General features: G+C 41.3%; 1 long non-coding RNA gene across 1 annotated transcript in view; it reads right to left on the reverse strand.

The window, feature by feature from the left end:
* Nucleotides 1-6054: 6054 nt before the first annotated feature.
* The window catches only part of LOC136011838 (uncharacterized), a 70721-nt gene continuing 59282 nt past the window's right edge, over nt 6055-17493 (reverse strand). The window contains exons 6-7 of the long non-coding RNA XR_010611483.1: nt 7279-7367; nt 6055-6779 (exon numbers count right to left, since the gene is read on the reverse strand). This is a non-coding gene — a long non-coding RNA (uncharacterized LOC136011838). The remainder of the gene's footprint in view (nt 6780-7278; nt 7368-17493) is intronic.

Consider the following 17493-nt stretch of genomic DNA (forward strand, 5'->3'; position numbering starts at 1 on the left):
ACCTTGTCCAGGAAATCAGCAAGAAGACCTCACCATTGCTGTTGTATGGATGCTTCCCAAAACAGCCAAATGTGTGACCTCAATGATGAAAAGGTTGTATGCTGCCTTGAAAAGGGGTGTGTTCCCTCCTTAAGCATTCACAGAAATGACACTATATTTAGGATTTAGAGAGAAAAAGAACTATCCCTTAGAGTTCCCTTGGGGATGGGATTTCAAAAGCACATGTTTGCATGGACAATTGAGTAACCATGCTTGTTCTGATTCCCCAAAAAGGCCTGTCATGGTGTCAGAATGGAGTGGCTGGAGCAGTACCACAGCCAGCACAGCCAAGTACTGGGTCTTTGTTCTGGGATCCTTTCACAGTTTGGATAGAGAAAAAGAAAGGAAAGATAGCTTATCCAATAAAAATGTGGAAAACTTAGAGTGAACTTCAATCATAGCAGAGTATGAATCTTATTAAGGAGCCTCTAGAGAAAGCATATTGACATGAAAGTAAGCAAAAAACAACTTGAAATAAAATCATATAATCATAGAATAGTTAGAATAGAATAGAATAAGTATTTCAGAACAAGGTTTTGACAAAATTTCTTTGCTTCCTATCACCCTGGTGACAATATCTTTCTGTAGAAGGAAGTGAAGTGGCCTCTTTTTTGGTAAACTCAAGCCTCAGAAATCAAAGCAGCCCAGTAGGGAAGTGGCAAAATCCACAGTTCTGGTTTGATTTGAAAACTTTTAAGTGGTCCTAGAGAAGCAGATCAGAAATCAGTGTTTCTAAAACAGAAAGAACACAGATCCAAGACTCAGAATTTTGATCACATTCAAAAAATACTTGGATTCAATCCGAATTCAGTGAACTGTGCCATGTCCATTTTGTTTTTAAAGGTTCGGAAAGATTTCAGTCAGACTTTCTTCTTGTGGGGCATGCACACGATGTGCAGCAGAAAGGCAGACTTTCTTGCTGTGCCATTGCCAATACCATTTCTGCCTAGTAGAAAACATTTCCTTAGAAAGGAAGGCAGAATAATGACCAAGGCTATAGGCCACTGCACAGTCTGCCTGATAGTTGAAACTGCAAGTTCAGGCTTTGTTAAAGGGAACATCGGGGTAGGACCCGGCACCAGACACATGGTGGTTCTCTTCCTTGCTCTCCTTGGTGCATTTCACAAATGTTGGTGGATCCTTATGACTTCAAGCCTTTGAGAAAAGAAGCCTGATGCTGTTAATTCAAAAACTCCTGCCGTGCCTCCTACCAAAGGCTGTGTGCTGATATGGGAATCTGACACATGAGGAAATGGTTTTAAAGTTAGTATCTAGTCCCTAAGCCTTTCATATGATCAAACAAAATCTCACACACAAGTACTTCCACAAATTCCTGCTTTTACTATCTAATCCTACAATGAAGCTGGAAAATGGAGTTTAAGATCCAGATCGGATAGCAGAATTGGTATCTGAAGGATTTTGTGTATTTAGATCATGAACAATTTGGAGTAAGAAATCTGATCTATAAATTAACAAAGCCAGAGAGGACAGTCATGGTCATCTAAGTTTGACTTTTGAAACTATGGCAACAGTAAGGCTGCTCTGAAGGAATATCCTGCATGAACCAGAGTGCAACTGGTAGAAAAAGAATCCAATCTATTCTGTCAATGGCAGAATAAATCATAGCCTTGACTTCTGCTCCAAGAATGGCTTCCGCTGTTAAAAGTTGAAGACTTATACATGGTATGAACCCATCCAGCTTCTGACTACCAATTCTTACTGCACTATTGCCCAAAGGAGCTTCTGTTTCTGAATTTCTCTTCCTTATATAGCATACTTGAACCAGACTTTATCTTTTCTTGACTTGCTGTTTGGCAAGCTAAGGAGATGGGCTCCACTGTAAGGCATGTTTTCCAATCCTTCAGCCATTCTTGTGGCTCTTCTCTGAAAGATATCCAGGTTTTCAATATCCTTCTTTAATTGTGGGTACCACAGCTGGATGGAGTGTTCCCAAAGCAGTTACACCAATGCCAAACACAGCAGTAAAGTGATCCCTGGGTATATAAGCAGGGAATATCAAGTAGGCGTTAGAAAGGATCCAAGGACTGTTTTAAACCCTTTGGCCACAGCACTGGAGTGAGAAATGACATTCAGCCAATTATCCATTCAAAGCCTCAGTCCTTTCCCAGATTCCTGTTTCTCAACACAGTTTATTCCATCTGGTACGTAAATCTCAGAGTTTTAATTTCCTTTACCTGTAGCATCCTGAAAAGAAAAATTATTTGCTATTTCCATTCTATCAAGGGATCCAAACTATGCTAAACTAGCCTTTCTGTCATCTGCTAACATCAGCAGTATGGAGTTAACCTCTCCTTCCAGTCATAGTCACTACCACACCACTAAACTCTAGAAACTCAACTACATTACACGCTTACACTTCAAACCTACTTACAAATCCCACTTTCAGATCTGTAACTGAAGCAGTTGCAACTCACATACCATTTGCTATTTTATACTGTACCATTTAAGTCTACAAATGAATATGCATGGGAGCAAGATAAAGGCCTATAAGAAGTTATTATATCAACATTAATATAATAATCAACCAGGTATCTTTTTTTTTTAATTCAACTGAGGTTGACCAAAGTTATTTTCCAAAAGTCAATAGTAGATGCTTGTTCATGTGTTACATTGCTTTAGTATGTAATTCGTTGCATGATTATAATTGAAAGTCCTTGAATTAATTAATATTAATGTTAATTATTAATAATTATAGCAATCTATTTAAAACATTGATCTAAAATTAGATTTCTTTTGTGTCTACAACTTCCCCAGTGTTGTAGGGCTTATGAGATATCAAAAGACTAGGGGGCTCTTCAGCTTTGTAACTCTAGAATGAGGAGTTAGAAAAACCCAGTGATTTGCTTATGTAACTTTAGAACCTGATTGTTAACATACTCCGAAGTTCCAATGAAGTGAAAATTATTCCATTATCCAGAGAAAATATTCATCCTTTGTTTATTCACAAGATACAAAGAAGGCTCTTTTTGTGCCACTATTGCAATTCTATCAAAACCAGTCAACCAATAGAATTCCAATGAATTATTCAGTTTAAACTCAATTACTTTCTTTATTTATCCAATTTTCCAAGCAACAATGTCCTAATCAGACTTTCTGTGGGGCACCAGAATTGAATTCTAATTCTACATTTGTGGGAAAAGGAGCAGAGGCACTTTTCATGCTCATTCAAGCAAGGAATCCAAGCACTCTGGAAAGATCTGGTGCACACTTTTTCCAGGCCACAATTCTGCTGTAAGCATTCCCATCTTTTCTTACTTTCTAAAATGGTGTAGGTCACCTTCTGCATCATTGATGGCAGACTTGCTCTGCACTGGCTTGACTGCTGCTTCCCTGATAAACCTGGTCTTCAGATGAACAGCAGGTAGCTGCAGAGGGACATGCTCTTTCAGAACTGTTAAGTCTGCTATTTTACTGAAGGTCATTTTCTACCCATCTGCAGGTGAGCACAGCCCAACTGGCTGGTGCATTAGAATAAACAGATGCTATCAGCACCAGCAACAAATTATCTTCTGAGGCTTTGTAATTTCTAGAGAGTAGCAGGTTGTAGCAAGTCGATTTACATTTAGGACGGAAAGGGAGTGAAACAGAGGTTATATTGGCATTAACGAGTAAGTCAGCACAAAGGAAAAGGAACAGTAAATTGAAGCTGGACAACTAGACTGTGAAAGAAGCTATTATCTGTCCACCCCCACCACTCCTAGTTAGGTACACAGCAAAACATATGTGGACATATGGATGTTTTGCACCTAAAAAGAATTTGTTTTCTATGCTTACACATTCTCTGGTAAAAACCCAGAGAGAGTATGCTCATATGCATGTAATGCTCTAGGAAAGGCAACTACTCACATGAAAACACTTCCTTGCACCAGGACTTGGAGGTGTGTTGCAGTCAGCAGCTGGAGGGGAGAACCCACTGTTTGTTTGCTGTTTCCAAGAGAGCACTTTTCTACAGCTGAGATCCCAGTCCCAAAACCAGAGCAGTGGCATAACTGAATTCAGGAATCCTTTCACTGTTTCTCTGCAAGAGTGCAAGAGCACACCTCCCTGTATATATTCAGATGCACAAATCTTTTAGCCTATACTATTACGCATATGTACCTGCACATACCGGCAGAATCAGCTGAAGGACACAGAACTTTGTAGTAAAATGAGGCATGGAGCCTCATGCTCCTAAACCCCAACTTGGGGTCCCAGTGAACAAGAATTACTTTGCTTATTTGACTCAGGCCGCCTCTCTTGTACATTCAGGCACAGTGCATGTGTGTGTGAGACCAGCCTATATTTCTGAAGTTTATGTGGTATACCTAGGCAAGGTACCCATTAAAGGCAAGTCCTCTACTTTTGCTTTTAGCCATTGTGTCTCTCCACCTATTTCACTTTAGTAGCTAAAGTTGGCACTGCTTTTTCATAACATTTCCCTCAGTATTTTAAGAAGAATTCTTATTTCTGATTGGGACTGGGGAGCAATAAAACCATCTGCTGCAATCTTATTTGCAGAAGATACCAGATACCCATTTCAAATCTAGGCTGGCTTTACTATCATGGTGAAATATGCTATTTCAGCATTCCTGTGTCAGAATGGAAAGACAAATTTTCCACATAACTGCATGCAGGCGGCTGTTTGTGTGCCCTGGGATCTACCACTCTTCCCATGCAGGCTGGCAAAAATGTTTATACAAGCACTGTGGGGCTTTAGCCATGTCTTTTTCTACTACTGTCAAGAAAATATCTGCAGATATTGATGAGTTTTGATGCTTCATTCACATCAGCCCAAAGCTGCCTACGTAATCTGGCATTAGTTTTCGTTTCCCCAGCCCAAAAAGGAAACTCATTTTACCAGTCCCAAAAGACTTCAGTACAAATATGGGTGGGTAAGTCACGGATGCAACTGAGAGATATAGAAATTCTTTTAATTTTTCTATAACATCACATACCATTTTTATTTTAGAGGAGTACACAAGAGTTAGGCATCAGTGACCTTTGCAGTCTCCATTAGAGAGCAAAAAAATTTAGAAAACCCCAGCCATTTGCACAGCACTGTGAACATTACTCAGTGTTCCCTGGCTATTCTTCTCTTTTCTGATATAACTTTTGGTCAGCCACATGACCCCAAGGTTCACAAGGAAGCTGTCTCTGTTGGTCTTTGTCACAAACCCAAGCGATTTTACACATGAGGCAGTTCAGCAGCTCAGATTCAAGACAGGACCAACATCCGTAGGCACCTATGGGTTTCCACCTGCTGTCCTGATTCATCATTTTCCCTACCTGCTGGAGTGTGCTGAAACTTCCACTGCAATCTTTTGCCTAGTGTTCAGTGAAAATCGTTTAGAGGATGTCTTTTAGACTAAGGGTATCAATGGAGCAAGACCAATCCTTCCTACAAATGATTCAAGGGATTTCTTGTGCCTTTTCCTTTCCCCTACTAAATAGCCAATTAGAATAAAAGAATATGTTCAATAAGATGACTCAAAACTAAGAGTTCTCAACCATTTCAAGTCAGTAGCCTTTCAGATCCTAGAGCAGCTATTCATGTGCAGCTGAAAACACTCAGTACAAATCTAGATTATTCTATGACAAGCCTGTTTGCTGTTTCCTTTCCAAAGGCGACAGTACAGTTCTGTGTGAAATGTACAAGCAAAATCAGGTTGGTGATTCTACTATTTAAACATTCAACACTAGAAATAAAAGAATCCAGTCTCCTGTCTCGTTTACATGCCTCTGGACTGCTATCAAACCTGGGGTGTAGCATCTCATCTTTTCAGAGTAATGTTTACAATATTCTGATATTCCTCTCTCAAACACTGTTGAAGTTCCTTTTGAACTGAATCCTTGTTGATTTTCACATCAGGGGCAGTACTTCTTCTTTCTCTCTCCTAATACCTGTTTATACTTTCAGGATATCCAGGTGAAATGGCCTGCTTTCAAGGGGCAGATCTATAGATTTTATTATAGACAAGCCACTATGTCTAAACATTTCAAATGATGCTGAAAAAAAAAAAAAAAAGGAAAAAAAAAATCTCACCAGAGGAAGAGTCCAAATATTCTCCCAAAAAAACTGGGCTAGCACACTTGAAGCACAGAAGTTTCCATAGCCAAAACCATCCACATCTGGATGCTTTTAACATAGTCAGCATGGCCAGACACCCACTTGTATCTGGGTGTTGTGCAATCCAGTATGAAACTCAAGCTTACACCATGAATCCAGAAGAAGCAGCCTAACAGTTTGCCATCACACCCTTTCTTATAAATCTTGAGTCCTAGAGAACTGCTTCCAGCTCTAGGGTTTGGAATAACTTGTTTTCGGACCAAAGCTGTCATCTCCAAACCAAATTCTGTATCCTGGCTGAGTTAGCTGGAGTTAAATCAGCATAAAACTAAAATAGCACTATGGAAAGTCAGGCCTACTGTTAAATCATACTGCTATTTTTATCTGGCAAAGCACTTAAACATGTGGTTGAGATCCACAAAACTTAAGCATATGCTTAAATTTAGTCCTGTGTTTACATGCATTGTTACATCAGGGCTTATAAATCAACTGATTTTGTGAATCTGGATGAATTTTGTGATTTTTAAAAGAAAACACACAATGCTGATAATCATGTATGGAAAGGGATCCATAGGCTCATGTCCCAGGTTCAGCGACAGCTGAGGATGCAGAAAACAGAAGATCAAGCAGGAAAAGCTGAGTACTTGCAGTTGGGTCAAAAGCTCACACAAACCTAAAGAAAGGAAAAGGAATATTTCAAAGAGAACTGTGAGATGGCACAAAGTAGGAAACATTATAGAGTTAAGCAGTTTCAACCTTGGTAGAAAAGGGATATAAAAATGGTGGTGAAGGTAAAACCAAGCTTTATATAACCGAGCATTTTAACTGCAACACTGTCCGAAAGCAGATATTTAACAGACATACCGTGCAGGCCATGAAGAGAATGGTCACAGTTTTCTGGTTTCTGGGCATCAACAACATAAGAACTTGAGGCAACCTCCAAGCCCACACAGGCCATTGTGTTTAGTAGCTTCTGATGAATGAATCCTACCGGATTTTGGCTGAACCTATCTTTAGTTTATTTCATTTTGCCATTTCCAGTATCTGTCATCACTTCCACAATATAATAATGAAAAAGTACTCCTTTTATTCTATGCTACTATCCTTTTAGTTTCTTTCAGACCCCTAGTTCTTGTATCACAAGGAGGAGGAAATAATCGGTTCCCATTCACCTCTGTCATATCCATCATGATTTTGAGCTCTGTCACATTCTTCTTCAGTTTTCAAGCCTGAGGAGCATTACTTTATTTAGACTTCTCCACTAAAAAAAAAAAGAAAGAAAAAAAGAGAGAGACATTTCACACTCTTGCTATTCTTACTGCTTTTTTCTATGTTTTCTATGTCTTTTCTACTTCTAAGACACCTTTTTGAAACTGAGTAAGCAGTCATGCAGGCAGCAGCCAAGATGCAGGAACACTACAGGAAGATCAACATCTCTGTCTCTCTCCTGTATAAACTGCAGAGCATAAGCTGTTTATTTTGTTACCAGTAATTTCAAATAACTCCCAAAATTTCTCTTTGTCATTTACAGGACTTCCAATGTTGGTCTGATATTTCTTGAAAATCATCAACAATGACTGATTAATCATTTGCCTGAATATAGAAACCATAGCAAATGTAACTACTTGGAGGCATGAATGGTCAAGATTATTTTCCCCTGTATTATTTATGCTTTTCAACACTGACTTTTGTCTGCTACTGTACTGCACAGGCTCTCAAGACCCTTCTGCAAAGAACCAAAAAGCTTTAGTTATCACTGTCATAGTGATTTTTTGGCAGGAGCAAGCTCCATCCCCTCCCCTTACTATTAAATCTTTTTTCCAGATAGGACATGATGAACACAGCTCCCCCTACCCAGAAGCTCTATAAGGTGTGACACTCCCCCAGGGGATCACTATAAGCAGCATGAACACTTTCCACTGTGAAAATTGGCTAATTATAGTTATCCTTTTCTTTGTACATTGGCGAGACCTTTTCAAAATCCATTCAAAACCTCAAGTACAGTATATTAAGTGTCACATGCTTCTCTAGATGATTATTCATTCCTTTGAAGAAATCCAGGGTTTGTGGTGCATGCCTTTAATTTGCAAAGGCCGTGTTAACACATCCACAATATATCGTATTTATGTATACCGCCACTAATCTGTTGTAATTTTCTCTCAGTTTTTCCTGGTACAAAAGCCAGACTTAAGTAGTCTATAGGGTTTTTGTAATCCCTGCTGGGACCATTTTTAAGATTGGTGTCACATTATTTACCTCTTCTGGGATCAAGGCTGACTGAACCCAAAACTTAAATGACAGAGTAACTTAAAACATTCAAATGAATATAATTTGTCCTGCTGATTAGTTACTGTTCATTTCATTGATGTTTTAAAAGCTTTTCTGTTAACAGTTCAATAAGAGGCTATTAAGCTCAAACCTTGGAGGACTTGCTATTTGCTATGCAGCCAGTGCCTTCTGCTATCTGCTGTATAGTGGTCTTACTGACCTCGATTGCTCCATTCACACCTCGGTTATTTGCTGAACCCACCATTTGCAGGCAGACCGCCAGCTCCTGTTGCATTTGGAAAAGCTTTTTAGTTTTCATGTCTTCTGTGAGTCACTCCTCAAACTATTTTAGTTTGTGTTGTTATAGTTTAACAATTAACTTGTGAGAAATTATATTCCTCTCTGTTTTCCTTTTTAGGCATGATTTGCACTTTTTAAAGGACACCTTTTTATTTCTGATAATCCCGCTTACGCCACTGATTAATTGCAGTAACTTTTGAGGGGGTTAGTCATATTCTGGGAACTCATGAGATATGTTTTCTCCAATTTACAGGGATGCTACTTACACTCTTAGCTCTTTTACCTGCTCCTTTAATGTTATTTAAACTGTTTTTTAAAGAAGAATATCGTGATGGTCTTTGGAATTTTCTTAATGTTATTATTCCTGCAAAAGTATTGAATTCAACTATGCAATGATCACTACAGACAAGCAACTCTTCAGTGCAACAGCTAAAGATTAAGCAAAGTCTTAGTTAAAAGTGTCTTTTCCTTTTTATTAATGTGTTTAAAAATGCTGACTAACATTTGTTCTTTATATCCTAACTAGGACAAATCTTCTTCAGTCTCTTTTCTAGTATACTTTCTATTCCCTCTGATCTTTCCTAGTAGTTCATGGATATTATCACTGCATGGTCAGCTGTTAAAAAGGGTAAAGTTAAAATGTTTTTCTTGATTTGGCATGGTAACTTGCAAACACAGAGAGTGGGTGGTAAATGATGATACAGATAACTGATTTATCTTATTGGATTCTGATTTCCAACACACTATGAGTCACTCCTCCAACGGCAAAAACTATTCTTGTCATTTCTACATAAATATCCTGATAGTACAGCTTTGTACTGATTAGCTTCATTCAGTAAGATATCTGGGAGGCCAGTACATTAAAATTCACCCATCCTCACTTTGTATATATTTAATATTTATAGAAAAGCAGAGATACTTTTGGTCTTGGTCTAGCTGCCTATCTGTGTGTGGCTTCTCTAACTGTGAGATTGCTTAGACTCTTCTGTTTTATTTACAAACTGAACCTTTACCTGTGGGTGTCATATCCTGCCATGAGGGCACAGAGCTTTTCTGCTGGGGAACTTGTCATCAGGGTGAGTGCGGTGTTCTCCAGGTCCTCATCTCAAATAATTTTAAAAAATGCCCTACTTTTCATCCTCAGTGCCAGTAGCCTGGTTGCCTCCATTTCAGAAGAGACTATCCCTCCCATTCATTCTTAGCTTCTCTCCTGTTTCTAAGAAGTCTTCTTCCCACATCACTTCCTCAGACACACATTGCACCTCTGTTTGTCCAAGACAAGTATTTCATAGAATCATAGAATAGTTAGGGTTGGAAAGGACCTCAAGATCATCTAGTTCCAACCCCCCTGCCATGGGCAGGGACACCTCACACTAAACTATCCCACCCAAGGCTTCATCCAACCTGGCCTTGAACACTGCCAGGGATGGAGCACTCACAACCTCCCTGGGCAATGCTGTAATGGAGTTCCTGTTCTTTACCATCCTCTCCTATCAAAATGTTGTGCTTTGCCTCCTGCAGTTCCCCCTTACATTTTTTTCTTGGTGCTCATACAGCCATGACCAGACATGATGCATGACAAAGGTCACCAGCTCCTTTCTAGTATCCTCTCAAAGGTTGCCCAGACACCACAAGATACAAAGACTCCAGAGCTTAGGCAAACAACCACATGCTCCTTCCTGGCCTTGTAGTCCCAGTTATCAATCCCACACAACACCACAGCCTGCCTCTTCCTACTCAGCGGGACTGTTGTGCTTTCGCCATGTGTCTTGCTTAAGTGGATACACAAAATCGCCTTCTGGCAAGAGAGACGGGTCACATGGACAGTATCTTCTGCACTCATGTTTACTCATTCAGTCTGAAACACAATTTTATGATTTGCCTTATTGTCTGCTAATTCAAGCATCAACAGCAAATCAAGCCCAACTCCCAGCCAAATCTCTTCTAAAAGTTCATTGTACATTCAGCACCCAGAAAACAGCTTCTTTTACTGCATATCTAAAACCAGGACAAAACCAGGCGAACACGTGTTTGCCAGAGAGAAAACTTGGTGCTTATACTTCCTATTAGCAGAGTCCTTACTCTCCTGTGTTTTGGAAAGTTCTCTTCTATTTAGAAACCATTTTTTTGGGGGAACACAGTTGTGGTTTTCACATTTATTTTGTTTTCTAAAGACTGACCCTGGATTTAATTTGCAGAGCCCACATGGTATAGAACAGATCAGGGAGTTTGGCACAGAGACAGACGTTACCTTCACCCCTTGGACAATTAAACATGAAATGTAAAACCTGGCAAGTCTTTCATTTAATCCTCTTTGCACCCCTTAGTCCCCTGCCAAAGATCAGAAATCCTTCCCCTCTTAAAAAGGATAAAGGATTTCAGAATACATCAACTCCTCCCTCCAGCCCTCAATACTGACAGTTTTATCTCTATACACAAAGCTTCTCCCCCCTTTCTCCAGCTTGGCAACAAAACCCAAGCTCAATGAATATTTTATATGTGTGTGGTTAATGAAGCATTCTGGCTCCAGTCCATTAGGAACCTTACACAACGGTGTATTAACAGCTTCTCAATGTAACATTTTCAGTCTGTCTAAAAGGTATGTGTTTGCCAGTTGAGCCAACACACTGTTATTGTCTTATCAGCCGAGTTCCGGTCTTCGGTTGAAGAGCAGGGTCCCCTGCCACAGCAATTTGCCACCATTGTGCTCCCAGCAGCAACCTGAGAAGATTAGCCCAGTTCTAAGCTCTATTTTTCCCCTCTGTATTTTGAGGTCTGTATCCTGTGTTGGGTGGGGAATGCCTGCAGTCCTTCCCATTCAAAGATATACACAGGGATAAGCAATCACATCACAGAATAACACAAGGTTAAATAGTTGAGATCTCTAATTCTGTTGGAAATCAGGCTTCCATATTCTTTCATCAGCTCTGAAGTGTTGGCCTTAAAATCCACTTGATTGAAAAATTGATAGCAGAATGATAGCATTTGACAAAGTACTTATCACCTTCTCACTTTAAGAAACCTTCTCTGCTCCTCTGGGCCATCACAGGGAGAACACCACCTCCTTCAAAATCAGCACAGTCATCTCAACAGACTGCTGAGCACAGATCACATCCATAGTAAATGGTAAAAATGGTAAAAAAAAAAAAAAAAAAAAAAACCAACAAAAAGAAACCCCACTCCTGGACTTCTCAAAAGAATAGCCCTGCGAGAGTTAGGGGTCCAGATCTCAATGCTCACCTAAGACTCCCGAAGAGTTTGTGGGTAGCACAGGAGCTTCCAAAGTGTGAATCATACCAACCTAAGGCAGATGTCTAGAATTGGTAAGATGAATGGCATGGGCTGTTTATCACTCCTCACCGACCAAAGAGAGAGCCTAGATGACAATCTTAGACTTCATGTCTAAGCTTTAGATAACTAAAATCAGGCAAGATAATGCCCAGCCTGTAGGTTTGCAGACTCATTACCAGATGAGCCACAGACCCTGACAGACTTAGGGCAGAAAACAACAAGATAAAGGGAAGTGCTGATGTGGAACGACTGATCTCATTCCTTCCCTGCCCAAAAGCAGTATTTGTCTCAGATAAAGCTCATTCTTTGCTCTCACATCATTGCTTAAGCACAGTGGAAGAAATGGAATACTGTTGTTTCACTTTGCAGGACCCCACAATCCTTTCTACAACATCTGTATGAGGGACTTGGATATTACAGGCCAGTAAGCAAGGCCCTTAGGAAGCAGGGAGAGACTGTTGGCCAAAAAACTAGATGAGGGGAAGGCTTTCAATAGGTAGGGATCATCCTGGGACAAACAGTGCCTTGTCACCTAGTAATGCCTGCACACCCATGAGTTACCCCAAATGGGCAGTTGTGGAACAGTCTGGAGCTGAAGGATGTGAGGAGGGGTCTTTGAGGGAATTTTCTATTGCTAAGGTTTGGGAGAAAAAGCAATAGTTTCTCAAAGAGCACTGACAGGATCACCAGATCTCATATTGCATTTGAGAAAGGACAGGCACTGTAGAAATATAATCAAAAGCCATAAATCTGACTGACCAGAAGCTCAGCTGCTCTGAATGCAGCTCAGAAATTAGGTTGTTTCTTTGTCCTAGAGGCACAAGCAGCAAATCAGTCATTCTAGCAGTAGATAATCCAGTTACCAGCCCTCTTCTTCCTCCCAGATCCCTCAGCTCCCCTCAACATTCCACCCTCCCCTACAGAGCTATCATCAATGGAAAGTTTTGAGAATTAGCCGAAAACAACCAAAGTGCCTAATTGACTGAAGAAGGGAAATGGCAACTTCCATCATCTCCAAAAGCTGCACCTTTCTCCTACTCATCTCAAAGCTGAATAAAGGAATTAAAAACATAGCCTGGGGCAGTCAGCAGAGATTTACAAGAGGCAGACATTAGTTCTCACTCTAAAGGCTGGGTGTGTTCCTGTGAGCCAGAAGAAGCAAACACAGAAAAAGGGAGCAGAATCATACAAAGTCTTCGCATTTGAAGAGGAGGAAGGAAAAAAAAAAAATCAACAACCTTTATATCCTTCCTAATAAAACAAAGATCATCCTGGCAACATGAAATGCTACCCTACATTGTTTATTTATCGACACAAAGAAAGAAGCAAGTTGGCACTTCAGAGGGTATTAAATGCTGGGTTTTTGCTGACTGAATGACCTCAGCTGAAATATTTTCCATGACAAGAGCCCAGAAGACGCTGGCACAGTGTCAGACAATAAGATTTTCAGAGTGTATTTACATTCTATCCATGGCCCCAGGCTGTTCCAAACCCATAGGCAGGTGCTGCCTTTATCTGTTCTTTGCTCACCTGGCTCCCTAGCAAAATGTTCTGAGGCCTGAGGCTCAGATACTTTAACTGTTTGCTGCCTGGTGCTTAGAAATCTCCAGAGACATCTGGGATCCTGCCAAATTCAGTTGTCCCGCAAAGCTGACCAGTGTGAGTAAGGAGTCTTATCCAACAAGCAGAGGGGAAACAGTGGTGATGCAATGGTAAAAGACAACTAAAAGCCAGGTAAGTTCATGCTGAGAAAAGATACACTTTTTAAAAGAGGGAGAAGGTGGTTCTTTCAGGGATACACTGCATTCTCTAGCACTTGTGATCTTTAAGCTAAGTCTGGATACCTCTCTAAGAAGAAACACTGAAGATCCTGCAGAAGACCAGAGGAGAAGGACACAGTTACAACTTCCACCCTTGAAACCTGTGCAGGACAATATTTCGTGGTCAAGCAGGGGATGCTCACTAACCCACATCCCTACAGCAGTGGACAGAAGGGAAGGATTCAAGCTAAGCTGAGAAGAACCACAGAGTTGTGTCTTCTAGCTCCATGTTACAAATTCCCTATGTCACAGGCTTCCAGCTACATGTTCTCCCATAGATCAGCTCCTGACCTGGATTTCAGCAAAATGATCTGTTCCATCCCTGCGGTGGAAACAGCCTCCTCTTTGCTCAGTTTAATTTGGCTTCTAGTGCAAAACTCCTCTTTCTTGAGTAATAAGCCTCCAGGAGATGCTGTGAGAGGATACGCCCTTAATACCATGCAACCAGGAAGAATGATAATTGCACTTTTAACAGCACTATGTACAAGGCAGCCACCAAAGCAGAGGAAGCATGAATTAAAGCAGGATGAAAAGGAGGGGCTTTACCATCTACCTAATAAGGTATTATTCATGCTTTTGGAAAGCTTCCTTGCACGGAGATAAAGAGAGACATAATGGGTAGTCAGAAGCAACTGCCTCTGGAAAAGGAAAGGCCTGCCTGCCATCTCACATCTCCATTGTCATGCTGGACTCACCTTTCCAGCCTTCAGCTCCCCTCCCTTTCCTATCTTCTTGCTATGTGTCCTTGCTTAACCCCTTTCATACCCAACTCACTGCCTCTGCTCATGTTCATGGCTCAGGTGTGGCCCACTCACGCATGCCTTCACACCAGTTGCCTTCAGTCCCACCACATTCACTCAATAAAGGAAAATGTCTTTTTTCCTTTCTTCTTCACTTTATTTCATTCCTGTCTTCCCTGCAAAGTTCTTCAACTCAAATTCAGTCCAGGCCTACTGTGTGCAAGTCATTTCCCCTTTCACACCCCTCCTCCAACTAATACCTATAAGCTCATTAATGCCAGCCCTCATCAGATAGCACACAGACATCTGCTAATTGTGATTGTAACTATATTTCTGTATTTTCCTGGACTCACTTTTCACCCAGGAAACAAACATGTGACCTTGCCTTCCAACAAATTTATCATACTAAACTTTCACTCAGGAGCCCAAAACAATGTGAGTTTTAAACATCTTCCCAAGACTAAATTAACCACTGCTCACTTGCATAATCTATCACTGTCCTTTTCAATCCTGTCCAATAGGGTATCATTTGTAAGTATCTTGTAGCCTCTGCTACTTCTGAAGCTGTTTCTGTGCTTGACAATGGAGCTGTGCAGGACTTGCCATGCTGGGAAGTGTGCCTCCAGGAAGCCTTTCCTGCCAGGCAGAAAAACAAACAAACAAAATCTCTTTATCCATCGATATCATATTTCATAAAGCTTCTAGGTGCGTGCAGATGGACCCTTAGTTGGAATTTCAAAGGATCCTGACAAAGTTAGGCAATTCAGTCCCATGGAAGTTACAGCAGTTTGGGTATCCAATCAGCTAAAGCCCTGCAAAAGCTCTGTATGCACCTTCAGGAAGGGATCTTAAAGATCACCTAGCTCCAGCCCACCTGCCATGGGCACAGATACCTTCCAGTAGACCAGGTTGCTCAAAGCCCTGTCCAGTCCGGCTTTGAACAACACTTCCAAGGATGAGGCAGCCATGGCTCTCTGGGCAACCTGTGCCAGTGCCTCACCACCCTCACAGTGAAATGTTTTTTACTATTATCTAATCTAAATCTACCCTCTTTCAGTTTAATGCTATTCCCTTTGGCCTGTCCTTACATGCCTTTGTAAAAAGCCCCTCTCCACATTTCCTGTAGGCCCCCTTTAGGTACTGGAAAGCTGCTTTAAGTTGCCCCAGAAGCCTTATCTTCTCCAGGCTGAACAACCCCAACTCTCTCAGCCTGTCTTCATAGGAGAGGTACTCCAGCCCTCTGAGCATCTTCATGGCCATCCTCTGGACATGCTCCAACATCTCCACAAACTTCTTATTTTGGGGTTCCCAAACCGAAACACAGCACTTCAGGTGGGGTGTTCATGGGAGCAGAGTAGAGGGGCAGGATCACCTCCTTCGACCTGCTGGTCACGCTCCTTTTGATGCAGCCCAGGATACAGTTGACTTTCTGGGCTGCGAGTGCACACTGCTGGCTCGTGTTGAACTTCTCGTCAGCGAACACCCCAAGTCCTTCTCCCCAGGGCTGCTCTCAATGCATTCTCTGCCCAGCCTGTAGTTGTCCTTGGGATTGCTCTGACCCAGGTGCAAGACCTTGCATGTGGCCTTGTTGAACTTCATGAGGTCTGCCTGGACCCAGCTCTCAGGCCAAAACGCCTTTAGAAATTTGAACTAGATGTCAATATTTAACCAGGTCTGCAGGCAGCTCTTTGGTCTCATCCCTGGATAGGATCAGATGCACAGGTGCACTAAGACCACCACACAAGAAAATGTACAGAGAACACTTTTTCAAAGCTGTCCCTTGCCTGGCTCTGCACTCCTAACCTAGCATCATTACAGACTGATTTAAAAAAAAGACCAAAAAACCACCACCAACAAAACAAAACCGCCCCCTCCTCCCCCCATAACAAGAACAAAAAAACCCAAGAAAACCCCACAACCCCCCCCCACAAAACCCCCCAAAACACACTCAATCTGTAGGCCTCATGGGATGAAATACATATGAAAAGCTCCTCTAAACTGGAACAGTAAGGATAAAAATGGAAGAAAGCACAATACTAACCAGGTGCTGCACATGGTATCTGCATATCCCACTCCCAAGCAGGAACTCCGAGTAATGCTTGCACACAGTGCTGCTGCTAGTGTCCAATCTAAAGACATCTTTTAAACAATGCCTTCCTGATAATCCTGTAAGGATTTTCAGCTCTGTCCTGTATAGCATTTTAATTACTCGCACTGTTTCAGAAGCTCAGTCATTCATGGAAGGTATTTTCATCCCTCTAATTGTATGTTTCCCAGAGGACTCAGTAGAGTGTTTCATGTCCTCAGTATTATTAAATGCTTCAGGAAAGCATCCAGACTTCTAAACATTATTTTTTTGTGTGTGTATTGTTCTGGGGAGGAAAAGGGCAAATCAGGGAAAGGAAGATTTTTAGACCTTAAACAAAGGACAATTCAGGTTGTCAGCTTTCAGGAAAGAAATAAATAAAAAAAGACAGTATTTCAGATAGTGTTATAACAGCCTTATCTAAGTCAGCAACAGGTCTGGAACCTGCTATTTCTAATGCTAATAGCATGCAGCTATAGCGTTGCACAGGGAAAAGTAATTTCATTAGTTGGTAGCTAAAGGTTATATCTATATCACTAATGACATCTACTCTAGGGAGCAATTCCCAGGCTGCCAGGACAGGTAGTACAGGATATCTCATGCCAACACTACCCAAGGCTAGCTTGGCTCTAGAGCAGACTGGTCATGCCCGTAATCCGTGGCACTTGGCACTTGTGGCCATAAGACATAATAGTTGCCTGTGTGTGTGTGTGAAGTCAACATGCCTTAAAAAAATTGAAGAGTTGTGTGGTAGCCCACGAAGGCAAGGTTTTTACAGCCTGATGCTGAAGGGCTGTGTTGCATGGCCTGAAGAAGTGCTGGCAAGGTACGGCCACAAGCACAAGGTCTGAGGTGGCATGGAAGGTTTGAGAGGGGCAGTGG

Source organism: Lathamus discolor, chromosome 3, assembly GCF_037157495.1.
Source record: "Lathamus discolor isolate bLatDis1 chromosome 3, bLatDis1.hap1, whole genome shotgun sequence".
Lineage (NCBI taxonomy): Eukaryota > Metazoa > Chordata > Aves > Psittaciformes > Psittacidae > Lathamus > Lathamus discolor.